Here is a 15,415-nt window from a genome sequence, read left to right as displayed (position 1 = left end):
ACAAAGTTTTGAAAATACTCACATAAGAACAGAAGAATAAAAGAGTATCATACAATCTTCGCAAAAACTGTACAGGTCAAAATAAATGTGTACTTTCACAGGAAAGCCGACAGTGGAATGACAAAATTTAAATAATATTTATCCAGGTTGGACTTGCCGAGATTCCATTAAAAAAAAAAAAAGGTAATGGAATATACACTATGATTTTTTAAGTAACGGGTTTGGGGCAGAAATCACGGACCAAGACACAGCATTCCCACCTTTTAAGATTTCAGCACAACACTGGAGAGTCACCTACAAGCCATCCACGAATAAACAAAGGAGATCTCTGGCAGGGGAGGGAGAGGAAGAAGCGGGGGAAGGAGACGTCAGATCCTCTGACCTCAGCAAAGAGAATTCAGTCCCAAGATGATCTCCATTCCACAAAAAAAGAGGAGGAAAACAGGCTGTTGCCAACTTAATCACAGCAAACTCTACATCTAGATCGAGATTTTAATTCTCCAGAGACTAAGGTCCAGTAGACTCTTTGCAAGAACTGGTTATCCAAAAAGTAACTGTTCCACACAACATTTATTCCTCATGTTAAATATTAATTCCAACCCGTCAAAGAGCTTTACTGTTCAACAAGTCTTAAAAATCTAGGGACTCTAACAAACCGCCTCTTTCCCGAAAGTCTCTCTGCGTTGAGAAAGTTCACTCCTCTGTTCGTTCTTTCCTTTCCACCTTCCTTTCGCTCCTCAAAACGGCTTTCTCTGGACATTCTAACTTCCTTTTCCCCCCTCATCTGCCTTCCCCGAGTCAGTCCTCTTTCTGAGGCCCTGCTCACAGCCCTGAGTTCTGCAGCTCCAGGCGCACGCAGCTCTCTCCAGCCTTTCCCGCGTCTCAACAATGAAGTCAAACCTCCCCAACCCTCCTCCCCTGTACCCGGTCCTCGAACAGCTGCTCTGCTCCTGCTGAGTTTCCGAAGCGGGGCTCGAAAGGAGGCTGGAAGCCTTCCTCCTCCCTCCTCCGTCCATCGCAGCTTCGCTCCAGTCAGTCTCCCGGCCGGACGCACACTCCCACCCCCGTCCCTCCCAGGGCCCCCCTCCCGGTCCCCGAGTCTCTCTTCCCGCCTCACACTTCCCGCCGCCCCGCTCCGCGCCCTCCCGGGCTCGCCTGGGCCGCCGCCCCTCCCCCTCGCCGCCGCCCCCCACGTGCCGGGAGGCCGGGTCGCGGCGGGGGCGACGCGCCGGCCAAGCGCTCGCCGCTCGTGCTCCGCGGCTCTGCCCTCGCGGCCCCGCCGCGCCCACGCCGAGGAGGCCCGGGCTCCGCCGCCCGCCGGCGCTAGGACGCGCTCCGCGGAGCCCCCCGCGCGCCACTCACGCGCCCCCCGCGCGCCCAGCCCGGCCGCCGCCGCCGCCGCCCTCGCAGAGCCGCCCCGGCCTTCGCCCGGAGCCCCCGCCCCCGCCCGGCCGGCTCCCGGCCTCCCCGTCACGTCCTGACCCGCCCGCCGCCCCCTTTCTTACAGGCCGTGCAGGCTTCGCGGGGGCGGAGGGAGCCCACTCAGGTCTCCGCCGCCGGGTGAGTCCTCGGGCTCCGGGCGTCTCGGGGGAAGCAGGAGTCCGTGAGGGGGAGGGGGAGGGGAAGCCCCGGCCCGCGGCTCCCACGCGCGACCCCCTGCGGAGCGGTTCCAACAATCTATTCATGATGGAAGCACCAACGGCGAGGGCAGCTAAGACGAGAAAGGACGAGCCGTCGTCGTCGCCGCAGCCACGTGCGCGCTCCCGCCGCTTATCGGCTCCCAGCAGCCGCCAGAACGCCGAGAGAGCAAGCGCAACCGCCGCCGCCGCCGCCGCCGCCGCCGCCGCCGCCCGCGCGACGTAAGCTCCCTGCTCGCTCCCCTTCCCCACTGGGCGCGAGGAGGGATTTGTTGATGCAATTGGATTCAAGGTCAGGTGGAGGAGGGAAGCTGTGCATACAATGGAATGGGATGGAGCTGATTGATGACATCCATTTGAAAGGTAATATGTTTGGAGATGAGTAGGTGTGGAGATCATTGGTGTAGGACTTACTGAGTTTCTGATGCCTTTGAGTCATCCAAGAGGCTTTTGGATAGAAGTCTAGAGCTGAGAAGTAAGATCTAGACTGAAAACTAACTGTTAAGTATGTAGGGAGAAATTAAAGTCTTGAGTATACATGAAATAGACTTAGCAGACAACCTAGGAGTGTGCAATGAAGAGTTTAAATTAATTTTTGCCTAGGTAGAGGAAGATGAGCTGGCTAAGGAGTTGCAGATATCAGATGGGTGTTGTGCAATGGAAGACAAAGGCATAAATGATTCAAGGAAGGAGTGGTGAGTAGTGTCCAATGCTGTTGAGAAGTCATGTGAAATAAGGCCTGAATAATATCCATTAGATTTAGTAACATAAGGGTCATTTACCTTAGCAAGAACTATTTTGTTGGAATAATAGGACCAGAAGCCAGATTGGAGTGGGATGTGATAAATGAAGAAATGGAATCAGTGAGTCTAAATTTCTCTCTCAGACAGTTTGACTTTGACTTGAGAGTGAATATGAATTGTTCTGTTTGTTTTTTGGGGGGGCTTGTGGATTTTTGTTTGTTTAGGTGACAGATTTAAGGTGTTTCAAAGACTGGGAAATATCCCTTTGAAAGAGAGGTTGAATATATTAGAGTTAGCTGTAAGAATTAACACATATACCTTTTTTTTCCAATCGGGAACTGAACACTAGATATCACTGTTTATAATTATGGGCTATAGACACTTAATTGGTGTAGCTTGAGAATTTCTGTGAGTCTTTTACTCCCCAGATACATGCCTCATGCTCTACTAATGTTTGAAAAGTCTTGGTAGAAATCTATTTGAAAGCATATATTCCTGGGAAGAGTAATATGTTAAGAAGGTAGTTCTCAGCTGTGCCGAAGTTTAGAATTACCTAAGGAGCTTTAAAATAAAAATGCTCAAGGGGCCGGCCTGGTGGTGTAATGGTTAAGTTCGCGCAGTCTGCCTTGGCGGCCTGGGGTTCGCAGGTTCAGGTCCTGGCTGCGGACCTATGCACTGCTCATCAAGTCATGCTGTGGTGGCAAACTGTGTACAAAAATAGGGGAAGATGGGCGCAGCTGTTACCTCACGGCTAATCTTCCTTAGCAAAAAGAGGAAGATTGGCAGCAGATGTTAGCTCAGAGCTAATCTTCTTCACCAAAAAAAAGAAAAAGAAAAATGCTCAAGACTTACCTTAAGAGATTTCATTCCATTGTTCTAAGGTGGGGCCTTGGCATATGCGTTCTTTCAAAGCTCCCCTTTTAAAAAGATGATTCTAATGTGCCATTAGTATTGAAAAACTATGGACATCATTGTATTAACACTGCATTCACTCATGACATTTGGTTTAGATGAAGTGTGGAGAGGCCAGAATATTTATTTAGAAAATAGTGGTTATTAACAGGGCAGTGGTGGGTGGAGATTTTGCACCTCAGGGGATATTTGGCAAGAATCTGGAAACATTTGTGGTTGTCACAATGAATTGGGTGGGGGCTGCTACTGACATGTATTGGGCAGAGGCCGGGGATACTGCTAAAGATCCTACAATGCACTGGACAGCCCCCCACAACAGAGAATTATCTGGCCCAAAATGACAATAATGCCATTGTTGAGAAACCTGGCTATAAAGGATGGCAAACTAGGTAGTATCTTTTAGTGAAATCTCAGTGGGTGGGGGTTGTGGTTTGGTAAGGGTGCTAATGAATGAGGAGGATCTATTCTATGTAACAACTTAGCCTAAAACTAAGCCTTGCTTGTAACCAGCAACAAAAGAGCCTCAAATAAAGATGGAGCTTGCTGACAGAAGAAACAGCTTTCATAGCTGAAAAGTGTTTGCCTCTGGGAAACAGGGACCAGAGATGGAGAGAAGAGAGATGGCGAGAAGAGAGACAAGGCACAGGACTTTTTAACTGTTAGCCTTTCAAAACTATTTGATTTCTTAATGAACTTTAATTATTTAGACTTTTTCAAAACGAACCTAATGGAGATTAGAATTTTAAATTGAGTCCATTTTAAAAAATTATTTCTTTAATTACTGTTTTAATACAAGCAACTTAAAAATTAAAACATGTGGTGTTCTAGATGTAAAGAATGGTAATAGAGGAGTGGGATACATAGATAGATTTAAAAGGAAAGGCAGGTTCTTAAAGGACAAGACGTTTGAAGTTAAGTTTTTGTTGTTTTAAGTGCCTAATGGCTAGTATCTTTAAATGTAGGTACTATGAAAGTATTGAACAACCAAAAAAGTACTGGATGCTTGTTTTTTAAGATAGGTTTCTTAAAATAAAATAGACGTTTTATACATAAGGTTATCATAGCCCATTTCCAAGTGATAAGAATATCATTTTTTTCTTTTTCTTAGATTGATATTGATAGTACGCTTTCTCTGAATAATATTATGGCCCTGTGTTCCACTTGTAAAATATTTCCCTGTTTCAATGTGAAGCAAATTTATTACTCCCGAATAGATTTTCACAGTCCTCTTATGTTCACTCTGCATAAAATTCCAGATAAATGTTTGATTCTTTGCTCTTCTTACTACAAATTTCATTTGGCATCTTTTCTCATCCAGATTTCAAATGTCATCTGACATATATTTTAGTAGAGTGCTTCAGTATCTTCCACAACCACTTAATTTTTATACAGGATAAATAGTTGGAGACACATTGAGTACTTTTCTCACTATACAAAAATGCCCATGTGAGGGAAAGTGGTGGCTGAAACCCAGCTTGTGTCCACTCGCTGTGTAGTCTGCTAGGAAGAAAGGGCACATATTGTAATTCACACAAAGTTTCTATATGTATTAGTGGTGACCAAGGTTGGAGAGGAAAATAACAACAACAATAGGGGAAGGTCGTAGAATATGTGATCAATTTCAACTAAGATTTTTGGAGCACCCACTGAGTGTTAGGCACTGAGATCACAGAAATGAGGAAATCAATGGGCCTACAATGAGCACGGTGACCATAGGCCTGTTTACACAGAACTACCCCAGTTTGTATGTGTTTTCCCATTGTCCCATCTGGTTAGTGTCCCCTTTCATTCTCAAATGTGTACCAGTTTGGACAGCAAATTATGTAGTCACCCTAAAAAGAAGGAAAAATTCATTCTAGTCTGAGTGGCAAGGTCATGGGTAAGTGAAAGAGCATGATCTCCTCTGGTTCGGCATGACAGGAGGGTTGGTGGGGGAAATGGCACGAGGTAGATATATGACTGAAAAGATAGGGAGTCTGAGGTGGTGAAGGGCCTTATACACCACTTTTAAGGAGTTTTTATTTGTCTTGAAGGCAGTGGGGACTGATGGTGGTTTGGGAGCAGGGAAATGATAAGATCAGATCTGTTTAACGTTGACAAGAACAAAAGAGCAAAAGTACATTTCTCTACCATCGCCGCCCCCCCGCCCCAGTAGACACATACAAACACACAGGGCTGGGGAGAAGGAGAGGAGAATCTTGTCCTTTCTGAGTGTAAACACTTACAACTGAGCTCCATTTAATCTTAAATCCACTATAACTCCTTAGAATGAATGACCGACCCTCCCCATTCCATCTCTAAAACACACTGCTGTTGTTGGTATGCGGAATCTCTAACAGCTTACAGCTGGCAAGCTACTCTAGTGCAACATACATTTTTGCTCCTGTGAGTTGAATTGTATATTTTAAGAGATGATGTGTTTGTTCTTAAGCCTGTTAATTCTAGTTGTACTTGTTATTGCAATTATGTAATTGAAAAAAATTATGTAAATTGATGAACTAAGAAGGTAAACAGTTTTTTCTGTGAAAATTTTGTGGAATGCTTTTGAAAAACTGAAAGATAACTAGCTAAAAATATTCAGATAAATGAGGTGTGGATGAGACAACTGTAAAAAAAAAAAAAAAAAAGAAAGAAAAAAACAAAGAAAGAAAGAAGGAGAGCCAGCCCTGATGGTCTAGTGGTTAAAGTTCAGTGCGCTCCCCTTCGACAGCCTGGGTTCAGTTCCCGGGGGTGGAATCAGACCACTTGTCTGTCAGTAGCCACGCTGTGGTGGTGGCTTACACAGAAAAACTAGAAGGACTTACCACTACAGTATACAACTATGTACTGGGGCTTTGGGAGAGGGGGAAAAAAAAAGAGGATTGGCGACAGATGTTAGCTCAGGATGAATCTTTCCCAGCAAAAAAAAAAAAAGAAAGAAAAGAAAGAAAGAAAATAGCATACACATCCAGAAGGTTCTGTGCTCAGTTTGCTTTACCCCAAATTGTGAGACTGAAGCCATAGTAATATGCTCTACTAAAGAGACAGGTTGAATCTGACACCTGCAATCAGGGCTATTACTTGGTTGGGCTTCCAGTAGTCTAGGGTCATTCTCCAGAATTCATCCAGTTTTTGCAGGGGGCAGAGAGGTGAATTAAATGGAGATATGATAGGGACCATGTATTAGGGTTCTCCAGAGAAACAGAACCAATAGGGTATATATAAAAAGAAATTTATTACAAGGAACTGGCTCCTGCAGTTATAGAGACTGAGAAGTCCAAAGATCTATGGTCAGTAAGCTGGAGACCCAGGAGAGCCTATGGTATAGTTTCAGTCCCAGTCTAAAGACTTGAGAACCAGGAGAGCTGATGGTATAAGTTCCGGTCCACGTCAGAGTCCAAAGGCAGAAGACTGATGTCCCCGCTTGAAGACAAGAGGAGAAAGCAAATTCTCCCTTACTCAGCCTTTTTGTTCTATTCAGGCCTTCAACAGAGTGGATGAGGCCCACCCACCTTGGGGAGGACAGTCTGCTCAGTCTACCAATTCAAATATTAATCTCATCCAGAAACTCTCTCACAGACACACCCAAAGTGTTTAACCAAATGTCCAGGCACCCTGTGGCCCAGTCAAGTTGACACAGAAAATTAACCATCACAGACCTCCACCCAGGCATTCTTGTGATCCTTAAGAGTGGCGCTAATCTCTGCCATGCACACCCAAAATATGATACATTGTTTTTGGTTTATTTTGTCTGAAGCAGGCTGGGTATCAATTTCCAAGACTTCTACTTGGCCTTCCCCACTGTAACAGCTCTTACTTCAGGAGCTAAAACCCAAAGTGGGGATTACTCCAACTGCCAAGTATGTTACTCACAGTTGTAACCTTCAGGGACTGAGGAAATGACCACTAGGTGTTTCCATGGACCCAGTGTACCTACTCTGAGCCAGGATTTGGCCATTTATTGCCTGGCTTCTGTATGTTCCTACTCTTAATGAGGAGACCAAGATGATAATCTGGGTCTCTAAGTATCAATGTCAACTCAGATCCTGTCTCTAATTTTTCCTGAAATGTCTAGATATTCCCCCTTTCTCAGTGTGCAGTCACCTGAGAAAATGGTGTAGGTCCCTTTGAGGAAGGACTAGAAGAATTATTACAGTATATACTTGCCATAGAGTTGTGGGGTCCTTTCCTCCAGGACTTGGCCACCTTTATAGTCAGTAGGTTCTGGGTCTGAAAATTGACTCAGATCTGGAAACTGGACAAGAGATCGTGACACTTTTTATTGTAGTGACCACCCTCATCCACTCTTGCTTTCTTTGATTACGTATATTAGGTAGTACCTTTATTCCCTGCCCATTTATTTTTCCCCTAGGAGAACTGGGTTCTATAAAACATCTCCACAACTCTTTCTAGGTCAAGCTCCCTTGGCTATCACTCTGATTTTGCCAGTCATTCTGATAGTTGTGACTACTCTGACTTCTGGCATTAAGTTCTGCCTCCTGGATCTACTATGCTTCTGGGCCCCATCATTCCCATTGCTATTAATAAGCCAAGCTCTGTGATAGCATCTCCTACTGTGAGCCCTGGCCCTCAGAGGTGAACTGTCACTGAACTTCGTGGTGAGGGTGGTGTCTCTTTTACCAGGATGTCTCTCTTACTGAGGGCCTTGGTGAATGATGTATCCTCTGGCCCCTCCCATAATCTTCCCTAAGGGCTTCTGGCCTCACATAATATATGCACTCCAGCCTGCCCACTCCCCTTGAGGTTTTTAATCCCGCCCTCCACTGACTGCCATGGCAATTTAAGCATTTCAAGATCTCTCAGCACAGGCTATTACTTTCTCCAGACTTCTAGGAACCATCCTAACGGGGAGTTTGCGCCTGGGGCCTGCCATGGTGTTACATCCCATATCTCAAGAGTGCCTCCAAGTCAATAAGCTCACCATTATCCAATCTTATATGCTAGGTCTCTTGACTAGGCACCCTCAAAATCCAGTCCTAAAAACTTCCCTTTTTCCTGCCAATATATGTTGACTCATTCTGGCAGCTTCTTTGGGGTATAGATCAGGCCTAGCACATTCCCATGTAGATTATGCTGTGACTTAACCCTAGTTATTGGCGTGACTGCCATGAGAGGAGGTGGGATAAGTTTCTGAGAGGGCTCTCTGTTGCTTTATTCAGAAGCACTCGCTGCAGTGGCTTTCTGTGTGGGAGGAGTGTTAGCTTTTAGTAAGAAAGGTGGGCAACCTTTGTAGGCTCTCAGTGTTCAGAGGGGTCTCAGGAGCCAGAATCTTTGCGGGCATCCATCCAGCTGTCCCCATCCCATGCGTCGGTGTCCCAAGTTTTCCAACAAGTTACCTATCTTTGGCTTCAATTTTTTTTTTTTTTTTTGTGAGGGAGATCGGCCCTGAGTTAACATCCGTGCTAATCCTCGTTTTTGCTGGGGAAGACCAGCTCTGAGCTAACATCTATTGCCAATCCTCCTCCTTTTTTTCCCTTCCTCAAAGCCCCAGTAGATAGTTGTATGTCATAGTTGCACATCCTTCTAGTTGCTGTATGTGGGACGCGGCCTCAGCATGGCCGGAGAAGCGGTGCATCGGTGCGCGCCCTGGATCCGAACCCGGGCCGCCCGTAGCGGAGCGCGCACACTTAACCACTAAGCCACCAGGCCGGCCTGGCTGCAATTGTTTTTGAAGCTTCTTGATAATGAAGTTCTGAGTCTGGTAGTCAAGCTTTTTCAGTTTCCCAGGACAGGAGTTAAGGGCGTCTATGGCAGCTGCTCAGCAAGCCGTCTGGCCTGCTTTAGTAGCTTCACAGCTAGTGAAGTAGAGAGTTTCCACTTGTTTGTTAACTGCTCTCAGGTTTAACCGTCTAACCTAATGGCCAGCCAATCATAGCTTGTATCCATTGTTCATACACGTACACACACTTTTGAACTGCCTGTATTTTGCCCCACATAGGGCATTCCTCTGCATCAGAATAATCTCCCAAGTCACAATTGGTGAAAGTTTTAGTAACCGGGCCCCCACATTCTACCAGGGACTATCCATGCCCCAAATGCCACACGTGATGAGGTTCATTGACAGTGGGACAGTTCTGATCTAGTTCTCCAAACCCTATCTCACTTCCTGCTTTCTCAGCATATTCCATTTTCCTCATTGTCTAAATTTGTCTCTGGTCAGGAACCAAGAATTATTCCAACAGTACCTGGTTTTTCTGGCAAAAGTAAGGAATGTTCACGTTATAATTTGAAAACTCTGACTTCTACTACATGAAAATCAAATTGAACAGAAACCTGGCACATAGTAGGCGTTCAATAAATAGTTGTCCCTTGTGACTATGATAAAAAAGACTGAATTATATACTTTAAAAGAGTGAAGTTTATGGTAAGTGAGTTATATCTCAATTAAAAAAAAGTTGTTGAATGAATGAAATAGTTGTATTTTGAGTGTAGAAGTATGGGAATTCATGTTGCAATTTTAAAATGCTGTTTTCTGATGCTCAGAATAAAACAACAACAACAACCAAAGATATAGAATAAAAACAAAGGAAATTTAAATCAAATACCTAATAGCACCATTAGTTGTCAAGAGACATTAAAGATATTTGGGATACGTCATTGAACTTTGAGATTTGGGCAAGCATATAATAGAAATTTTCTTGCTGCTTTTTTGGAGGCAAAATAATAACTAGATTAGCTCTGCTGCTTTATGGCATTTAAAAATGTTTTTATTCTTTTAAGCACCACACTTACGTTTAATGACATGAATTGATGATGCCTCATATGTTGCATATTATTTCCTTGGGTCAATTTCTTAATGCAGTGATAGCCATGGGCTTTCTCATAACTGTAAAAATGTGCAATGTTTGATCAAACTCACATGAATGTGTTATTTTAACATATTTCCTCCTTTCTGAGTAAAATGGATATTTGTTGGACAGGGTGGTAGGAATCTTATCAGTTAGTTTAAAATAAAAACCCTTTGTATTTGGTTTATTTCTTCTCCTCACCATATAATTAACAGGAGAGGGCAGTCATAGACTACTTTCAGGAATTCTATAGCTTATATATATTTCAGAGGCAAAATCCTGTAATTCTACTTTAAAAACACTTCCTTCAGTAACATGTGCTACATGCTGTTTGAACTCATTGCTGACGAACCATTTATCCCTCTGATATGTCCCTTAGAGCATGAAGGGTCCTTAGTAATTGTCTAACCTCCTCATTTTACAGATAAGAAAATGAAAACCTGAAGAGCTTACATGATGTATCCAAGATTACCTAGCCACTTGATGGCAGAGTCTGTTTAATTTTGTCCTTAGCCCCGCCACTCCACCCCAACCAACCATTTCTTTAATATATCTGTGAAATGGACACGTTATAAACTTCGTAGTGGATTCAGAAGAGATCTGAAGAAATTTAGGCTTGAATAAGGTCAGGTTTACCCCCTCAGAATTACTTAATACAAAAACAATTCAAAAATCATTAATTTACATTTATTCACAGATAAATATGATACATTCTCCTGATTCCATTACCTAGTTTTAATTAACTATTTTTCTATTAATATGTTAATATTTATATACATCTGAATTCTTTACAAAGAGGACTTGAGACAACCCAGAAATATATAAGCATAAAACTCTTAGGTTTGCCTTGTACGATAGTATTAAGTTTGGATGACCTATAAAAATAATTACTTACGGGGGCCGGCCCCGTGGCATAGCAGTTAAGTGCGTGTGCTCTGCTGCTGGCGGCCCAGGTTCGGATCCCGGGCGCGCACTGACGCACAGCTTGTCAGGCCATGCTGTGGTGGCGTCCCATATAAGGTGGAGGGAGATGGGCACGGATGTTAGCCCAAGGCCAGTCTTCCTCAGCAAAAAAAAAAGAGGAGGATTGGCATGGATGTTAGCTCAGGGCTGATCTTCCTCACAAAAAAAAAATATTACTTAACAGCACATTATAGAGACATCTATATGTCTGTTAAAATTATTCTTAGCAAGAACTTTGATACGCTTTTAAAATTTCTGGCAAAAATTGTATTTGTTATTATTTAGCTCTAAATAATATGGTGTAGTTCCTGTTCTAGTGCTGCAATATGAGGAAACTGTAAAGATCAGAAGCATAGGAGACACATTTTTATTGACTGTTTCTCTCAGGGAAGAGACGAGCTCCCTCAACCTTGTTTTTCCCACCCAAGTTTATGCTCTCTGCCTCTAGGATATGAGTTGGAAAATTGTTCTTACTAGCAGCTTCAGCAACAACAGCAGGTGCAGTCAGTAAGTTTACCAATATATTTGTTCTATCACCAGAATACCTCTGTCATCAGTAATCATTTTTTTATAATAGGCTACTGAAAAACCAGAGAATCACCAAATACACACACACACACACACACATACACACCCCCATATAAAGATATAAATGAGAATCTGTAGGGGATGCTGTGCAGTGACACCCAGATTCCAGCCTCTTAAGGACTGAGACATTTGTGCCCACATCTGCCTAGAGTGTGGGCTGCTGACTGCTCATAGCTACATTCTTCTCTGGAAATTATCTTGACTTAAAGAAGCTACCACCTTCAAATTTACACCCCTTGTGTCCATGTTGGGATACAAAGGTTTGGTACCCTTGCCTTAATTCAGAGCTTCTCTGAAGGGGCTTCAGAGCTCCCATGGGTCACTGAGGCCTCTGTTCCGACTACACCACAGTTCAACTTCTCCTTCTATCCAATCCTACTTCTCTTAACTCTCACACAATTTGTTCCAAAGAGTATCCTCCTGCCCCCTAACAAACCTCCTACATGCGGATCTCAGAATCTCAGAGTGTCTGCTGGATCCCAGCTTATATGTGTATATGGAAATAGGGGAGAGAAAGGAAGAAATTTGAAAGAGCTCATTAATTTTGGCTATCACATGTGGCATAATCATGGAGAAAGGACAAGAAAACAAGGCTTAAATGTCAAATTCATCTTCTTGGAAAATACCACCAATCCTATTTTATCTGTTTTCCTCTCACTTCTTCCATTTACCCCTAAATTTTAGACTACCTCATCATTTACTCTCTTTTCTCTATATGAGTCCATAAGCAATCTTTGCATTCAAGTTAGTCCTATGAAATTAATTAGCACTTATACACAAATGGATTCCTGAATCTTTAGCTCCATCTCTAACCTCTTTTCTGAGATCTAGATGAGAATTTCCAAACGTCTTTTTGACCTCTCAACTTGACTTTTCTGCAGAAACTTCAAATTTATTGTGTCCAAAACTAAACTCATAAAGGTAATGAGTTTATGGGGGAACAACACCACTCCCCGTAGAGTCTCTATCTCTTTTTAATACAGTCACTGTATTCCCACTTCCCCCAAATAAATGACCTTAGTCATTGTTTTTCTTCCTTCATATCATACTAACAGTTGATCACTAAGTCTTGAAAGTTCTAATCAGAAATGTGTCTAAAATCTATTTTTTCCTCTGCTTTATTCAGGCCCTCACTTTTTTCCTTGTTTCGCGCAAAAGCCCACCTACATATCCAGTTTTATTTCTCTAACCATCTTCCCATTTTCTCTTTCAACATGGCACCTCTTCATCATCTAACTCACCCTGTGTCACTTACCTGTTGGCCTATAAAAGAAACCACCCACTGGTGTTTGCAGAAACCGGTCTGGTCCCCACTTCTCTGTTTCTGTCCATTTCTTATACATACCCTGAGTCCTCATTTCATCTCTTCAGATTACTAAAAACTTGACTTTTATATGTAAGTTCTGGCTCTTAAATCTTGAATCTTGGGATTCTGACCTGGCTTTCTCTATTCTGGACCTCTGCTGGTAATGCGGTCACCGTAGCCATTCTAATGCCCAATGGTCTGCAGCCCAGGCAGCCTAACACCCAATCCCTATGTGGGGACAATGGACATTTTGCTGCAACTGTTCATTCTAGGAACATACTTTTCTTAAAGATATATGCAAAAATACACTTCAAACAGCAGTTTTTTCAACAAATATTTTTTGAGTGTACATTATATGCTAGATGTTGTTCTGGCCACTAATGACATAGCTGTCAACAAAAATCCTTACTTTCTAATGGGATAAGTGCATCTGTTAAAGGCCAGAGATAAGGGAGGGGACTGCTGACCACAATATTTATGCTTACCTACCTGGCAGAACTCGTTTGTTAAAGAGAGAAACTGCTTGTCCTGCAGGTACCAGCATCTCCTGCCACAGCTGTTTCAGGGATCTGCAAGCCATCATTGCTTTATCTCCTCAAACATGTCTTGGGGTCAATAAGAAAAATTGCCTTTGTACCTTAAGCAACTGCAAATCTATATGGAAGCCCAAGACTTATGATTGGCATGTTTAATAGGGTGATATTTACAATATTACACTGATACAACTTAGAGCTTCTTTGCAGCCTTCCTTGCCGTGGTCTTGAGGCTCATTACACAAGGGAGCCAGAGGCTATTACACGAAAGAAGCTACACCAAAAAGGACTTTGATGAGCTTTAGACTCCAAAGCTGACTTTCCTGACCTCTCTAGGAAGGTAATTGTCCTGCAAACATGGAGAGTGAAAAGCTTTTCCTAAACTCCTTTTACTTGCATTTAACATAGCAAAAGTGAGCCCTGATAGCTTCCCGGCTTTCAAAGCACCACTAACCACAGTAGGAAACATTGTGTGGTGACCCAGTTCACATGTATGGATAATATTCAGCATATGTATTTTATACCTGAAGCAAACACAAAAAATTTACTCGTATTACTTGCAATGCATTTTGATATGCTCTATCCGCTACAATTGCATTTCTTTTTAATACTCTATTCACAACACACTAAACTGTCATCTAAGTTTTAAAAAAATTACTAGCCTAGGGTTTTCAAAAGGGAGGATTGAATGAGACAGAAAAAGGAGAGAGGTTAAGTCGGCTTCTCAAGGGGGTGGGCGGGGGTCGGGGGCAGTGCTTAGGGAGAGGATCTGAAGGATCAGTCTTCAAATTCTTGGTGTTGAGTAGAATTGATCAGAGGCAAAATATCTTTTATTGGAGAATGGGATTGTATTAATGTAGGTTATAAAAAGCAGACTGTATGAAGTCACTGAATTCAGGGGAAAGTATAAGGTCACCAAGACATTGTGAGAAATACAGATGAGGCAACTGCAGAATGTTTACATTCTTAAGCCGATAAGCATAGGATGAGCTAAAGCCACAGTGGAGTTTGACCAAAGGACAGGCTATCGCTGACATTACACTGTACAGGCCTCACGCCTGATGGCTTGAGCAATGGAATCCCTCCTTATCATAATGCTATTTTAATAAGAAAATGAAGTAACTGTTAAACAGTGGTAGAGCAACCTGTGATCTAGTTAGTGTCACCTTGAGGAAAAACTGGGGAGCAGTTAGGGAGAGGGATCTTGTGCAAGAAAGATGAGAACATAAAAATGATAAACTTGGGTTAGGCATAAAAATGTACAGACTTGCAGACTTCGAAGATACTTGGGTACCTTAGACCTGTTATAGATAACTGACAAGGTTGTGTTCACTATAGGTGATAGAGGTTTGTGTCTCCACACCGCCGTGTCAGTTTGTCCGATCCTACATCTTTGAGGTGACAAGTAGATTAGGCTGAGGTTTTCCTGGGTTGGATGAAATGTAGGTTTTTTTCTTCCTTACTTCCCAAAAGGGTAGGGGCTCACAAGGAAGATCAGATAGGTTGTAGAAAATGAAAAGACCTCATTGTCATTATATATCTGAGAAGAGTGAGTAACCCTATCCATATGATCTTTGCTCAGATGTTACCTTTCAGCAGGCCTATCCTGACCACTCTGCTTATAATTGTACCCCAACCACTCCTTATTCTCCTATTCTGCTTTCATTTTCTATATAGCTTTTCTTACAAATGAATAAGTGCGTATGTGTGTGTGTGTATGAATGGTATAATGAATCCCCATGTTCCCATCACTAAGCTTCAATAATTATCAATATTTTACCAATCTTATTTAATCTATACCCCCATTACTTTTTTTTCTGGTGTATTTTAAAGAAAGTCTCAGACATTATGACATTTCTTCCTTGCTGTGTGTTTTCCTTATTTTGTTTAATGTCTGCCTTACCCTACTAGAATGTGAGATAGATGAGGGCAGTGATTTCTATCT

This window comes from Diceros bicornis, unplaced genomic scaffold, assembly GCF_020826845.1.
Source record: "Diceros bicornis minor isolate mBicDic1 unplaced genomic scaffold, mDicBic1.mat.cur scaffold_202_ctg1, whole genome shotgun sequence".
Lineage (NCBI taxonomy): Eukaryota > Metazoa > Chordata > Mammalia > Perissodactyla > Rhinocerotidae > Diceros > Diceros bicornis.
Note: the sequence above shows the minus strand (reverse complement) of the source record.